Source organism: Tamandua tetradactyla, chromosome 6, assembly GCF_023851605.1.
Source record: "Tamandua tetradactyla isolate mTamTet1 chromosome 6, mTamTet1.pri, whole genome shotgun sequence".
Lineage (NCBI taxonomy): Eukaryota > Metazoa > Chordata > Mammalia > Pilosa > Myrmecophagidae > Tamandua > Tamandua tetradactyla.
The window spans coordinates 156,456,213-156,472,469 of NC_135332.1; the positions used below are offsets into that span (position 1 = coordinate 156,456,213).

Sequence of the window (16,257 nt, forward strand, 5' to 3'; positions counted from 1 at the left end):
AATTGCGGGAAGTCACAGAGCCAGGAAAAGACAGAAATGGCTTTTGAACCAGAGAGTCTGGTTCTGGACCCTATATACATAAGCTAGATACCATGTAACTTTCCACTTTATTGTTGTTTAGAAATGTGGCCATGGGGCAGACAGGAAAAGGTAATCACAAGAGAGGCACAGAGAGACATTTAGGGCTTTCTCAGGGGCTCCAGTAAAAAAAATTTAGGTAATGGAGAGATCACCTAGAGATGTATAAAATGACTAACTTAATAAAATGTTTATTTTGGAGTTATTAGTCAAGAAATGGTGAGACTAGATTTAAGAGTGACCAAGCAGATTATTAAGTAGAAAGCTGTTGCAATATTATGTAGGGGAAGGAGTTATGATCAGAGAAATGTCTAGAAGCTTAAAACAATAAGATTTTATGTTTGATTACCTATATAGGGGTTAAGTTAAAAACAAGAGTCAAGAATGACTCTCTCATTTCTGGACAGATTCTCAGTGGCTGTTGGAGACAGTAGCTGTGATAGAGAACGCAGGGGAAGGATCATGGTTAGGGAAATGATTGTTCAAATACAGACAGCTAGAGTCTGAGATGTCCTTACGGCCAGATCTCTTACGTAGGGTTAGGAGGCAAGTAGTGACCAGCAGAAGGCAAGTACTGACATGATATTTATTAAAAGAAAAGATGGCTGAGTTTCACAGGCCCAGAAGGTGGGTCACATTCAAACACAGTACCGGCCTACAAATTAAGGAATTCAGGCTCTAAACCTGGCTACCAGAAAAAGCATGAATATATGTACAAAATTCATCAGATTTAGAGGATAGGCAGACTGCGTAAAATCTATTAACCATAATTCCTTGCATCCATCCCTACTTTAGGAAAACTCATACTAATAAGACAGCCATATATAAACCAAGTGAGCTAAGAAGATTTCCTTCTTCAGAGTTGGAATGCCAAAGTTGGAATCTGCAATTATTCTGTTGTATACTTTGTGCTTAAAAAACAATCCCCCTCCCTGTCCACACATGCAACTTCTAATTTATATATAATTTATTTCAATATTTTGTTAATTCTAACAGGTTTTGGTCATTTGGAGACATTTTCTGGGGGAAGTCAAGTTTTTTGCTCCCTAAGGTATTTAGGCATATTTAAACTTAGTTTTGTTGTATATTTATGTACAGGGTTGTTCTCAGAAAGCAATTTGATTCCAATCATTTCCCAGTTCTTGAAGCATGTATGTGAGGGTGAGAGAGGATATTTAATTGTAGTCTAAACTATTGACAGCAGAGTATTTCAGTTTGCTCAAGCTGCCAGAATGCAATATACCAGAAATGCATATTATATGCATTTATACCTTTTTATAAAGGAGAGTTATTAAGTTACAAATTACAATTCTAAGGCTGTGAGAATATCCAAATTAAGGCACCTGTAAGAGGATACTTTCTCAGAGGAAAGGCAGCTAGTATCTGTAACACCTCTGTCAGCTAGGAAGGCATGTGGTTGTCATTGGCTGGTCCTTAATCTTGGTTTATGACTTTCAACTTCTGATTTCAGTGGCTTCTACTTTAAGCATCTGGGGGTCCTCACTTGGCTCTTTTGGGGCAAACTCTGGATTTCATCTCTTCTTGGCTTTGCATCTCCAAATGTATAGGTCTTTGTTTCATTTCTCTGCTCTCTGTGTAGGTTCTGGGCTCTCTCTCCCTGAGCTCTTTTAAGGACTCTAGTAAACTTATAAAAAGTCACCTTGAAGGAACAAGGTCACATCTCTGTCAAAACAACATAATCAAAAGATCTCACCCACAGTAAGTCTGCACCCACAAGATTGTGTTAAAACAGCATGGCCTCTTTGGGATACACTAACAGTTTTAGATTAACACATAGAGTTACCAAATTATTGATTCAGAGATAATCAGTTATAGTATTTTGGCAAGTAGATGAAACCTTGGGAAAGGAATAAGAATTTTTATAAAAAATGCACTTTAAACAACTATAATTGTGTAGCACATGGCTTAATCTAAAGTGGCTTCCAGACAATTCTCCCTCTAACCCATTCACCAGACTAAAACACTAATCTGTGGATGTCATTTTTTGGTTAAATTCTTTAAATGGTCTGCTTCGTCAATACCTTTCTAATCTCTTCTTCCACCACTCGCTGCTCGCACACTATGAACTCTATGCCGAATCACCTACTGCTCTTTAAGTGAGCCACATCCTTTTGAGCCCCTTTCATTCTCACAGGCTACAATTCTGCCTGTCTATAATATGATTAGTGATTGGTAGGTGATTAGCAATCAGTAGGGACCATATGAACATTCTGTATGTCCGCAACATGGGCCTCTGTACTTACCTCTTGCCATTGATATCATATGATGAATTGTCATAATGACTTCCCATTTTACTGTGAAGATTCATGAAAGCAAGGAATGTGCCTTTAATTTATATAACTCCAGCACCAATGGAGTGTCTGTAATGTAGGTATTTGATGCATAAATGACCAATCATGTGAAAATTATATAGCATTACCTATACGGTTTTAACTAGTAAACATTCTGCAGAAAAATGATCCTGTATTTTAAATTTGGGAAATATATCCCAATATAACAATATATTTATTATAATTTTTTTTACAAATGAGCTAAACACATTTAAACAGTGTATTTATGACAGGAATTCCAAGAGCTATATATAGGCAAATTCACAATGTAACTCTCCAAAGATGGCGACTATACTAGTTTGCTAGCTGCCGGAATGCAGTATACCAGAAACTCAACAGCTCTTAAAAAGGGGAATTTAATCCATTGCTAGTTTACAGTTCCAAGGCTCAGAAAATGTCCCAATTAAAACAAGTCTATAGAAATGTCCAATCAAAGGCATCCATTCAGGGAAAGAAACCTTGGTTCAAGAAGGCCAATGAAGTTCAGGGTTTCTCTATCAAGTGAGAAGGCACATGGCAAGCACAGTGTCATCTGCTAGCTTCCTCTCCTGGCTTCCAGTTTCATGAAGCTCCTGGGAAGTGTTTTCCTTCTTCATCTCCAAAGGTTGCTGGCTGGTGGACTGTCTGTTTCTCATGGCTGTGTCATTCTTCTCTGCTCTCTCTGAATCTCTCGCTTTCTCCAAAATGTTTCCTCTTTTATAGGATTCCAGTAAATTAATCAAGACCCACTTGGAATGAGTGGAGACATGTCTCCACCTAATCCAGTTTAACAACCATCTTGATTGAGTCACATCTCCAGGTAGATGATCTAATTAAAGTTTCAAGCATATAGTGCTGAATAGGGATTAGGATAAACAGCTGCCTTTACATAATGGGATTAGGATTAAAACATGGATTTTTTAGGGTGCATATATCCTTTCAAACCAGCACAGCTACTATATATATATATGTAGTGTTTGCCAAACATTTTTCATTTAACATAGATCAACACTTAACGAAACATTTCAAACCCAGTTTTGGGAAAGCTGGACTAGTCTATCCTATTTACTACAAGGATGACAGCACTAAACTTCATCCAAAACATACTTCATTCTCTCACTTAAATAGCAAGAAGGAATTTTCCATACCGTTTTACCATGTGTCTTTAGGAAACAATTTCTATAACAGCTTTCACTTTTAATGTCTGGCCTCTTGAAATTTTCCAAACTTCCTATTCCTCTATTTTTATATGGTAGAGAGTGGAGGAATGAGAACAGGAGTAAAGAAATGTGATTATTTCTATTCCAGAGAAAAGACTATTTCCCAGATTTTCTTTTCTATAACTGTCAAGAGGAAATGGGAAAAAAAGGTGTACCATCATACATGAAAAAAAGTTATTACAAGTGATACATAAACTCTTGTCATTGTAAGCATTCATTAAAACAAAACTTTCTTGAAAAAACTTGTCATTTAGCTCAACAGCCTTGGTGAGCTACATTCATGATCTGAAAATGACTCATTTTTTCTTTGGTGAAGTGCTGACTATGTTGTGTTTTTTTAAAAATAACATATGGCCTTTAATAGATGATTTCTGAGGTGTTATACTGAGCTATTTATCAACAGATACCATACTTGGATCCCTAAATTATTAACTTCCCACCTTAGGACATTGCTGTCATTATATCATGGATTTAAGTGTTAAATATGTTAGAGTATTGTTTTCAGTTCCAAAAATCCACCCAAATAATTTCCAATTGTACATTAAGCCTACTTATTTCCTAAAATTTACCAACTGGTATTGTCGGCAAATCCTAACATCGCAGCGGTAATTGTTTACAAAGACCAAAGGCAAGTCTGAAACTATCTATACATATGGCATTAAGAGGTACAAGTACGGGGGTTCAAAAGAAGGAAATGTCACATCTGGTTGTGGGATAAGAGTCAATCGGAGCAGAAAAATTTCACACACAAAAAAACAGTTTCCCTGAAAGATGATAATATTTTAGGAGACAAAGAACTTTGAGACATTATTCCAAACTGAAAAATTAGAAGGGCAAAGGGATGAAAGTGGCGATGTCTGGGACTTCTTAGGAGCAATTGGTGGTAATGGACAACCACAGTGTTATGTAAATCTGCAGGATAAGAGTGAAAAAGACCAGGATGTTTAGGTAGAGGCCATTTTGTGGAATGATTCGAAACTCAGGCAGAAGGATTTGTATTTAATTTAATTGATACTTGGATGTCATTTAAGGTGGTTGAACAGGAGAAGGATTAAATCAGCGTTGCACTTTAGGAACATTGATCTGCCAGAGGACGAGTCAGTGTGGATGAGCTAGAGAAAAGAAGATCAATTAGGGAAAAGGCAACAAGCAACAGGCTCCTGTGAGGATGAGAGGTCCTCGTTAAAACTGGAGAGTAATAAGCGTGGAAGGGAAAAGCTGGGTGTGAGAGTCAGAGGACACTCACAGAGACTAAACAGTTGATGAAGAAGTGTCCTGCACATTGATCCCAATAAAAAAAAAGATGTAACACAGAAAGCATAGGAGTAAGAATTAGAATCACCTAATGGGAATTCATTTTGAAGGTTTTACAGCAGACATTTTTGAAGCAAAATGAATTCTATTTTTTGTTTACAAATCTGCTGCAAGTTTCTTTTCCCTCCCAGAAACCTCCCCAAGCACACTGCATTATTATTATAATAAATTCAATGCATATTCTGCTCATGAATTAAATTTTTACTTATGTATGTATATATGCATGTATAAAAAAAGATGCAATATTGTTTTAGGATTTCCTTGATTTTGATTAAATCTTATGATTTTGTTTGGCAAATTGCTTCCTAAACCTGTGTCATGACATCTGTCTATATTGATATATATATATCTGATTAATTCATTATCATTTGCATATTAGGAATTTTTCACAATTTGTGTATTTTTTTTATTTCCTTACAGATGAACATTTAAGTTAGTAACAAAATTCTTTTACTCTTTTTTTTTGCATGTGCAGACTCCAGGAATCAAACCCGGGTCTCCAGCATGTCAGGTGAATTTTGCCACTGAGCCACCATTGTCCGCCCAATTTTCTATACTCTTTAGATAAACTTTTTTACATAACAAATTTACAGCAAAGTCACAGAGAACTTACATAGCATTTCCATCTACTCCTCTAATCCAGTTTCAGTTTCATTAATGTTTTCTTTTTGCATTACTTTGGTACACTTATCAAAACTATGAAAACAACATCCTAATGCAAACTTACTTTTCAGAGCAAAGCTACATATATTTATGACCTGATCATTCTCCCTGTGCAGGCATTCTAGAGAAACCATGGATGCATGTATACATGCATGTACATGTATGTATGCATGTTTATGCATGTATACATAGATGAATTTATTTGTACATTATAGTACTTTTGTAACTGTGAATAACTGAAAGCACAATATGTTAATATATCCTCTGCACAGCCATTCCAATTGACAAGTAATGATGGGGAGTTTTTTCAGAGAATGTTCACTTAAAATTACATGTTCAAAGATTCTGAATCTGGGAGGTCATTCTCACAAGGCTACTGAAAATTAGTTTCTTTGTGTTTGACTAATATGTGCACTGTCTAGTCCAGGCAATATTTAGATATTTTTATTCGAATGGCAATTAATTTTCAGTTAAAATTTTCTTGATTAGTTTTAACAGAGAAAAGAAATGATTTGTGATTTTTTTTGTCACAAAAAATGCTAGGAGAAAATGTTAAAACTTAAAAACAATACAGAGTTGGAAAGAATCTTGGAGGATACTCAGTTCCATTTTCTCATTGTACAGTTGAACAAACAATCACTTCTTCCCATTAGAGGAAGTGATTTCCTTTAGATCCTGTTATTGACAAGTATATCAACAGGAAGCCAAACCTAATCTTCACTCCAAAGCTCTTATTTCCACCGAATATCTTTTAATTGATAACACAGGTAGTAGAAAATCAGATTATGGGTTACTTAAATGATTTGTAAGGGTTCTCTGGTAAGCCATATTTGATTCCACATTAAAATGCACAACAAAATGTCAAACATTGAAAAACTCAAATCTGAGCTATCTTCTTAGTAAAATAGTCTTCATCAAATTTCCAAAATGATAGGTCATGTTAAAGTTAGCGTGGTAGACTGAATTATAAAATCCAGCAAAGACCCATATCAAAGACCCGGGTTCAATTCCTGGAGCCTGTCCATGCAAAAACAAACAAACAAAAATCCAACAAAGACTGTTGTTAATCTTAATCTGCATTTCTGAGGAATGCAGATTTAGTAACCTTTGAAGATGTATCCTTACCTAAGATATGCCCTAGTTGAATCATAGTGAACCTTGATTCATATTACTAGAATCCTTTAAAAGCAGAAGACATTTGGATGTAATGAGTCAGAGAAGGCCATAGGAAGAAACCAGAGGTCAGCAGAAACCAGAAGAGCAGACCCAAGGAGAGTGAGGTCACCATGTGAAGGGAAGAATCCCAGGGATTGTGGCAAACCAGTGCCACAATGCTACAGAATTCCAAGAGAAAGCAGGGCTTTGTAGATGCCTTGGTTTGGGACTTCTAGCTTCTGTAACTGTGATTCAATTAATTCTTATTGTTAAAGATAGCCCATTGTGCAGTATTTGTCATAGCACCCTGGCAAACCAGGACAGCTTTGATCATCTATTAATAGCATCAAGGTTTTTAAGATGGCATTTTATAATGTCACTTAATTCATATTGATTATGAGCTTTTAAAATATTTTACATTCTTTTATCATTTAAATTATATCATGCATCAAAATCAACACCAAGAAAATACAGGTGAAAATTCTCAATTTTAGTAACTAAGCCCAGTTTTTAAAAAATGACTTGTAACAATAATTGGTATAAAATAGAGCATGTTTCTTAATTTATAATAGCTAAATTGTAATAATTGCATGTGACCACTAGATAGAGCTAGCATAATAATATCCTGAAAATAACAAAAAATATATGAAACATCATCTCATACTTATCTCATGTATAAACTGCTTTTCTTTATATGTGTTCCACGATTACATGCAGCTCTGAATTGCTGATTTCAAACTGATATAAACAACTCAGTGCTGCTGCCACTAAAATACATTTAACCACCAATTTTATTAGTTTCCCAGTAGTGAACTGCATATAATGTATTATGAAATCTAATACTGTAGTCATATTTTTACAAACATAATATTTTAGGATGTTTTAGCATAGAAATTATCCTCAAGCCATCCAAATGGCTTCATCACAAAAAATAATTTTGTGATGAACTCTTAATATGCTTTAATATTTTTTTGATATTTGTATAAATTATAATACTTATTATGTACAGGGCAATAAAGCTTTCTATTTTTATATAAGGATTAAATGTAAAATAAAGAATATACAAAATAAAAGCTCAGACTAATTCAGAGATCACTGAAGCAGAGCAAGTTAGTCTAACTAAAAGAAGCATGATTCTTCCTCTTTTCTAATCAGAAGACAGTAGACCTTCATTATAGAACCAAACAAATCAAATCAATTTATAAGAAACTTGAAGTCAGAGAGCATGTCTTCAACTTCTTTTCTAGATCCTAAAACACCTTGCAATTATTTTCATCAATTAAATAAGAATATAAAAAGTCCTTGGAGATTCATTTTCAGAGATTGGTCCTTCATTTGCTAGCTATAATAGTACATTATTTATAAATATCATTAATCTGACCATTATTCAATGCAGGAAATGCAGATTACAATTTCAAACTAGTGATTTCTTCAAAATTCAATTTCTTAATCCATAAAACTGTTTTAGTGTTATGCAATTTAGGGAGGGAGTCAAGAACAATTGGTTTAACTAGTTAATAAACAAAAATTCCTCAGATTCTGAATAACAGAGTCATCAAATGAGGGTCTTAGGCCCTATCCCTGGAAAGTCTCACCCATTAATTCTGGAATGGGTCCTAGAAATCTATTTTTCATCAAACAACCCCTTGTGCTCTGATGCAAGTCCATATACTGTAATTTCAGGAGTATAGTAACTAATAACATAGACTCTAAACTGACTTGAACCCAAATTCTATACTTCAGTTTCTTAAATTGGTAAAATAGAAACTATTTTACCTAAGTAGTTTCAGGGATTAAAGCAACTAATGCATATAAAAGAGTAACAGTGCCTGGAACAGGGTAGCAACTCTCTGAACGTTGCATATCATATAACTTCTTGAATTATGCTTAATAGTGTGAATATTCTCTGACAAATATTCAAGGAAATAAATGATGCTGCTGCTGATATGCATTTTAGTTCTGCTTCTGTGATTTTATTTTTCCTGGCCATTTATTTTATTCTGCAATTCCTGTTAATCATGTGCTTACATGAGTAGCAATATCACTTTATCAGTCAATAATTACTCAGATTCTTGTTTATGTTTTTAACTGTTTCAGAACAGATTGCATTGCCACAAGCTGTGTCTGCCTTGTCAACCACAAATGTAAGTTGTTGAGAAAAATATACATGTTTTTCCTCATAAAGAGCTCTCAAATAGGAACTTCAGAACGCCCTCCTGAAGAAGATAATTCAGTTGAATGTTTTCATCTAAAACATTTTAAATCCTTTCCTTGGTCACAGGGTTGCTTATAAAATTATTAAGGCATGACCCTCTGTGAGTCCATTGAACTAAGCTGCTTTCATAGTTTTATATTTACATAATCCTGCTTGCTCATATAATTCTATTAACTGAAGAAGAATGTGATGTGCATAATATAGGCAGACCCTTCTCTTTACAATCGCCTATTTTTTGAAACAGTGATCTCTGTGTAAAAATAGATATTAGTAAATGAAACCATGTGGGTTTTGAATAAAAGAGCTGTCCCATGCAGTAGTATTGAAATATATTCCAAATTATATAAACAGTAATACAAAGATAGGTTACATGACAATGTGTTTGCCCAGGTATTGACCTGTATACTTAGAAGGTGATTCCACATGTCTTTATCATATGCTTTTCTTTTCCCACTTATAATTAAATTTAAGGGAACTAAAATAATCCAAGCTGATATTTACTGAGCATTTTTTAAGTTCTAAGCATCCTGCTAAATTCTCTGTATTTAATACCTAATTTAATCTACAAATACTGATAAAGTCAACAGCATTATTCCCTGACTTTACAGTTGAAGAAACTGAGACAGAAAGAGGGTGGTAAATGTTTGGCCAAACATCATGCAGTGGGGCTCAGAACTCAAGTCTAATTCCAGAACCCATGCTCTTAAATCCTATCAGAGCCTCGCTTCCTCAAAAAGAAGTTTATATTCAGAATAATTTTCACTCCAGCTCTTTTTCTTTTTTCATGATCATGCCACCTCTCTAGTTGGGGCTCTAATTATCTCAACAAGCCTTCCATGACTGAGAACCGCATGCACTTTGTCCCAATCAACTTTTCCAATCTAATTTCCAGTCACGCAACTTCCCATCATCTCCCTTTCTCTTATTGCAGGTTTCTTGAACTTAATTATCCCCACAGTATCATTCCACCTACCTGAATGCCTTGCCTTGTTTTGGAGTATATCAAATCATGTTTATCATTCTAGATCCACTCAAATCTTTCACACTGTGGCATTTGTTTAGATCTCCCTCGTCCACAGAATTTCTCCTTTTTCTGATTCTGGTAGGAAGAGCTTAATTTGAGAAAATTGGAGGCCCACACTAAACTAAATTCCAAAACTCCTCTTCCAAAAATGTATTAATTTCCCACAAACAGCTTTGTGCTTTGGGATATTTTCCACCCATCAGATGAGATCCCCTAAATCATATGGACTGTATGTAGTTTATTTAGGGGTGACCCACATTTCCTTATAATTTATAGCTTTCAGGATAGAGATCCAGAAGGAGAATGAACGATTTGCCCCGTGGGTCTAGTGACTCACCTAATGAAGAGTCTTGATCCTATTTGAGGTCTTGAGAGATCTTTAAACATAAGGGTACAAATTTCAATGTATACTGTCTAGGGTTCAATTTCAAAAGTTCTACTATATCTTTACTAAGCATTATTTACATCAGTGGTCCTCTGTCTTTGCTAAAATAAAAACAAAAAACTGTTCATAAACCCTGATATGGCAATTATTACATGCTATTTAACAATAGGACACAATGGTTCCAATAACACATTCAAATTCATTTGAATTTTGTTACTCTTACAAAGCACCAACAACCAGAAAAATAAATGAGATATATTTTTGACTCACTCAGAAGATAGCACTTGTAATCTATGAATTTGAGGATTACCTATGGTAAATCTTGCCCTCCTTGGCTTGAGGACAGAAAGTTGGCTTAAGAATGTTTATTTGGAATTTAGCCCTTTATTGCATTGTGATATTCCTCCACTTCCTCTTTCCTATTTCTCCTCCTCTTCTGCCTTTGCCATTTCATTCTTAGTCATTTTAACCTCATTATACCTTCCCTTTATGAAGTCTGTGCAAACAGGCATTTTGAACACTGTGGTCTCATTGTATGGTTTGAAACAGAATTCATTTTAGAGCAGGCTTCTGAAGTCTTGCTCATAGGCAACAGTCAGTGTCCCCTTCTTAGCTAAGAATCCCTGTCTTTACTTAGGCATAGGAGCCTGTCTGGCCGGCCACAGGTTGTCAATATCGATAAGTCAATATGCACAAGCTTATTTTTTTCCCAGTGCCAATGACTGGTTTGTAATAAAATCCTTATCAATTAGATGTAGGGAACTCTGCTTACTTCACATTTTTAATGTAATTATTTAATGACACGGGGCAATAAATATGTTATGAAATACCCTGTTTATTACCAAGCAATGAGTAGAGATAACTTCACTTTTGGTTAAAAAAAAAAAAGTTCAAAAAAATCAGCACACGAAGAAAAAACTGGACAGATACCCAAATACTAAGTATAGTTCCTTTTGCTTTTATGTATTTTTTGCTACATCATTATTTCTGAAGCAAACAAACAAAACAAAACAAGCTAGTGGATGGAAAGTTACTAAATGCCAGGAGTTCCAAGCCTAATGTCCGATCCCCAGGAGGACAGGGCCAGCCAGGTGCCTGTGGTCTAGACCTGGTAAGGAACATTGCTCTTTTCTTTTCCTGCAGAAATGCTACTTATAAGACTGTTTGCCCTCACCTGACATTTCATGGAACTCTATGAACCGTTTATTGGCACAACAGCAAAATGATGCTTGCTACTTTTATTTTGAATCACTACAGAATAGAAGTACTGTACTACATAAACCACCCTAAAAAGAAAGAGCTCCTACAATAGAAAACCCATCTAACTAAACCACTGGCATTGCTGCTTTTCTCTGACCTCCCTTCATTTTCCACTTTCATGTCAATCTATTTTTGTTTCATGGATTGTGGAAGAGGTAATTTTTCTCATAAAGACACTAACCTGAATGTTTGCTGAATAATGACCATTTGATGGCCTTGCTAGGAGTCTATTGATATACTGCCCTGTCCTTTAAATAGTCTGCAAAGTCAAAAGGGAGTACCAAATTCCAAACCACCTTGAATTTAACAAATTTGAATGAGAAGCGTACCACTCTCTGTTATTTTTTATTTTAACAAGGATATTTGCAAAGTTACCAAATACAGAACAGTAGATTACACCTCTATTGGTGTAAATGAGGCCTAAAAAAGCCCAGTTTTTCTCCCTAAATGTTGAATGCAATAATCCTTTATTCAAATAACAAGTAGTACATAAAAATTGCTGCCTCCTTTAGCCTAAAGTGTTTCTAAGGTATTTCCCAAAGCTCTATGCTGCAAGGTTATTTCTCAAAGCTTTTTTGTTTTTTTTATACTACAGCAGTTCCAGGAAGGATCAAGAACTGCTGTGAAAGTCCAAGAAACAACCCAAACCAAAAATAAAACCAAGAGTACTTTCTGTGTTATCACCACCTCTCTAGTACACCTCTCACCTGACCTTTATAGTGAGTTAGCACAGCATCTTTGACTTACTAATTTTTAGGCACCAGAGGAGAAAGGTACAGAAAGAATTTTATTAACCACAATGACAATTTGGGGGGAAAATATTTTAAATTAAAACATTGAATCATCACAACAAAAGCCAAAAATATCCCTTGCTTTGCCAAGAAAAATTGAAACATGATCTCCTCTCAGAATAAAAATTTTGCTAGAAAGAACAAGGGCTCAGATCCTGAAATCCAACTTAACACATACTTTTATTAGATCAGTCCAAATTATGGAAATAAGTGCTTTTGTCAGGGGAAGGAAAAAAATCCATTTCAGGACAAAGCTATTCAGGATGAAAGGAAGTTGTGTCTTTGGTGAGAGAACTGCCTGCTGTCGATGATTTCCTGTTAATGTTTTTGAAGATTTCGGACTTCTCAATTTCCTTGGCTTTCAGGTAGCCAAATTTGCCACTTCCTCTTTTTTGTGTGTGTGTTTATTGTTGTTGTTCACATTCAGATCAAGAAAAGGAGGCAGCTTGAAAATGAATGACAGAGATATGAGACAACTTTAAACTTAGAGATTTGTTTCACAGAATGGGAATCATATTTGAATGTAAGACTTACATGCTTCCGGGGCTGACTTATGAAGGAAGCAGTTCTTTTCAATCAATTTGTCAAGCTAAGACTGAATATCAGAAATTTTAGACCAGAAAATCTCTAATTCACTTAATGGAATCCTGAATTGCTTCAAGAAATAAAGGAAACCCAAAACTTCTGGGCACAAAATAAGCAAGGCACTTTCTCTTCTGTTTAGGCCTCTAGCTGTTCAATCACAGGATGCATATATTCTTTAGAGTCATCTGAAAGGTCATACTAAACAATCCATTCTACTTCCAGAATATCTAGCCATCATACTGCCAAGTCTATTCAAAACAGTATCCCCAAATCTACACCGCAGAACTGGAAGAAAGTGGATGGACACTTATTTTGCCTCTACCTTCCGTGAATGGCCAAGACAGGCAAATCAATGTAGTTCAGCAACAGCTAGTGGTATTTCACGGACTTATAGGATGAAAATAACACTACATTTTCTTCTTCTTAAGGAATGTAAAGAGCAGAGGAATCTTTTTTTCACAGGGACAAATGATATATCCCTGCTCAAGATCATCCACGTTGCATTAGTTTTATCATCATCAACACCAACGTACAATGGCTCCATTGTCAGAGCAATTTTTTCCAGGTCTTCAATTTTCTTCTGAGTTTGCATGGCACAAAAGAGCATGATCTGTCTGGGAATTGGCAGAAGTTTAATAAATTGTTTTAATGCCAATTCAAACCCAACACTCAAGATACAATGAGCCTCATCAATAACCAGCCACCGTAGGCTTTATACATAAACCCTGGAGAGTTCTGCCTATGGTCCACGAGTCCATCCGGTGTGGCCTCAGTGATGATCCCATTAGCCAGTTTTTTGTGCTTCAGCAGATCTGTTACTGCTGTCCAATATCAACCCATATGTGTGGACATGGTGAGTCATTAGCTCCTTAAGCTCACTGAAAGTCTGCATGGCCAGTTCCCTAATAGGTGAGAGAATAAGGACTTCAATTCCATCCTGGGCATGAATTTTAACTTGAATTCAAAAGTAGGGAAGAGAAATGAAGGTTTTGCCACTGTCCATTTTTACTGCCACTAGAAGGCTTCTGCCTTCCAGAAGTGCTCTGATACCTTTATGTCAGATTACAGTCATGTTCATAAAGCCATTTCTTTTATCACCTTCAGTGTGTTTTCATTGACAAGATTAGTTAGGTACACAAATAAAGCATCCTCAAAAGGTCCTATCAGTCCCAGGGCAACCTGTGCACTTTGTCATCTTCATCATCTGGCTTCTCCATGCTATTTTCTGTTTCTTCAAAAGGAAGAAACTTTCCTGCTCAGGCACCTTCTTCTTCAGACTCCTTTTTATCTTCAGTTTTTTGCTCCTTTTGCACCAGGTCCAGCATTTTCTACCATTTTTATCTTTTTCCTTTTTGCTTCTGTATCGGATGACTGTTCTAATTTGCTAGCTGCCAAAATGCATTATACCAGCAATAGAGTGGCTTTTAAAAGGGGGAATTTAATAAGTTGCAAGTTAATAGGTTTTAGGCCATGGAAATGTCCTAATTAAAGCAAATCTATAGGAATGTCCAATCTAAGGCATCCAGGGGAATATACCTTGATTCAAGAAGGCTGATGAAGTTCAGGGTTCTCTCTTAAGTGGAAAGGCACACGGCAAACACGGTCAGGGTTTCTCTCACATCTGGAAAGGCACATGGCGAACATGGTGTCATCTGCTAGCTCCCCTTCTAGCTCCCCAGGAGGTGTTTTCCTTCTCTGTCTCCAAAAGTTGCTGGCTGTTGGACTCTCTGTTTCATGGTTCTGTAGTGTTCTGTCATCCTTCTCTGGTCTCTCAGAATCTCTAAAGGTCAGTGGCTGGTGAACTCTGTGGTTCTCTTGGCCTCGTGGCTCTGCTCGACTCTGCTGCAGCTTTCTCATCAGTCTCATAAGGCATTTTCTCCAAAAAATGTATCCTCTTTTACAGGATCACAATAAATTCTTCAAGACCCACCTGGAATGGGTGGAGACACATCTCCACCTAATCAAGTTTAATACCCACACTTGATTGAGTCACATCACTACACAGATAATCTAATTAAAGTTTCCAACATACAGTATTGAATAGGGATTAGAAGAAACAGCTGTCTTTACACAATGGGATTGGGATTAAAACACAGCTTTTCTATGGTACATAAATCCTTTAAAACCAGCACAGTGACTGCATTGCTGCTTCCCTATTGGTTAATACAGTAGATTTCTTTGGGGATTTTTAAACTTTCACATTTTCCACCTTTCATTTGACAATGTCTCTCTTTTGAGATTCTGAAAACTCACATCCATAGAATGTTTTTGAGACATTTTAAGTATTCCAGTTTCCCCAGTTACTTCAGATTCATCTCCACCTTGGGTTTCTGATAGGTTTATATCTGAGCCCTCTTGTAACTTCAGGTTTCGCTGTTTCTCTCCTCCATCTTCCTGCACAGGAGTTTCATTCATAGGTGAGACATGATGTTGGCAAAGCACCTTCACTGTGGTGCCTGTGAAGCAGGGTTCCTCCTGCTTCCCTTATATTTGATATAGGTTTTCCTTCATGATAAACATAGGAAAACAAAAACAAATTGCCATTTCTGTGTCTGGATGTTTCCCTATGAAGAAGCATTGGCTGTAACTGCTGAAATCATCTTGTCACCCTGAGGGACCTTACATCATGTTTCATGTGGTGGAGGAAAAAGATGAAAGGATCTGTGGTCCTTGATAACTGTCACCTACTCTAAAACTTTTCCCAGGCTTCTTACCATGCAAGCACACAGTTTAAGCCTTGTTAAATAAGGTTTCAGTTACTCACAGATAAAAAGTTATGCCCCTATATCCCGTTCATTTAAGTAATCCTCCTATCTCATAAGTTATGTGCCAAAGAAAGCATGACAAAGAAGGTCTACCCTAATTCTTTGTATATTACACAAATCATCCTTTTGTTATATTAAAATACTCTTTAAACTATCTGTAAGTATTTACAACACAATAAAATGTAAGTTTACCTTTTCATTTGAAATAGCTTTGTATTACAATTATTACAGTAGAAAATAGCTGTATTAATGACTAGGGAAGTGAATTTCTCCAAAATTTAAACTTCTATAAGAGTTTAAATAATAGTATAGTATTGCTTGAGACTCACACCACAAAATTATGTTATGTATAAATGAATTTACTTTTTGAGAGCATCAAGCTACTTTGAAGGATTTTATAGTTTATTACTATTGTTTGTGGCAAAACATTTCATAAATTTTCATTGTAAATGAGGATTCAGTAGTTGTTTTT

At 35.8% G+C, this 16,257-nt stretch overlaps 1 long non-coding RNA gene and 1 pseudogene across 4 annotated transcripts in view; both read right to left on the reverse strand.

The window, feature by feature from the left end:
* The window catches only part of LOC143686450 (uncharacterized), a 116,555-nt gene extending 105,810 nt beyond the window's left edge, over positions 1 to 10,745 (reverse strand). For 3 of the 4 annotated variants that reach the window (XR_013177160.1, XR_013177161.1, XR_013177159.1), the window contains exons 1-3: positions 10,695 to 10,745; positions 10,337 to 10,376; positions 9,949 to 10,074 (exon numbers count right to left, since the gene is read on the reverse strand). This is a non-coding gene — a long non-coding RNA (uncharacterized LOC143686450). Of the gene's footprint in view, positions 1 to 4,635; positions 4,741 to 9,948; positions 10,075 to 10,336; positions 10,377 to 10,694 lie in introns of those variants that run through there. The other variant, XR_013177158.1, reaches the window with a different exon arrangement.
* A 1,948-nt stretch (positions 10,746 to 12,693) lies between these two features.
* Positions 12,694 to 15,446, reverse strand: LOC143686868 (ATP-dependent RNA helicase DDX18 pseudogene; annotated as a pseudogene).
* Positions 15,447 to 16,257: the final 811 nt, after the last annotated feature.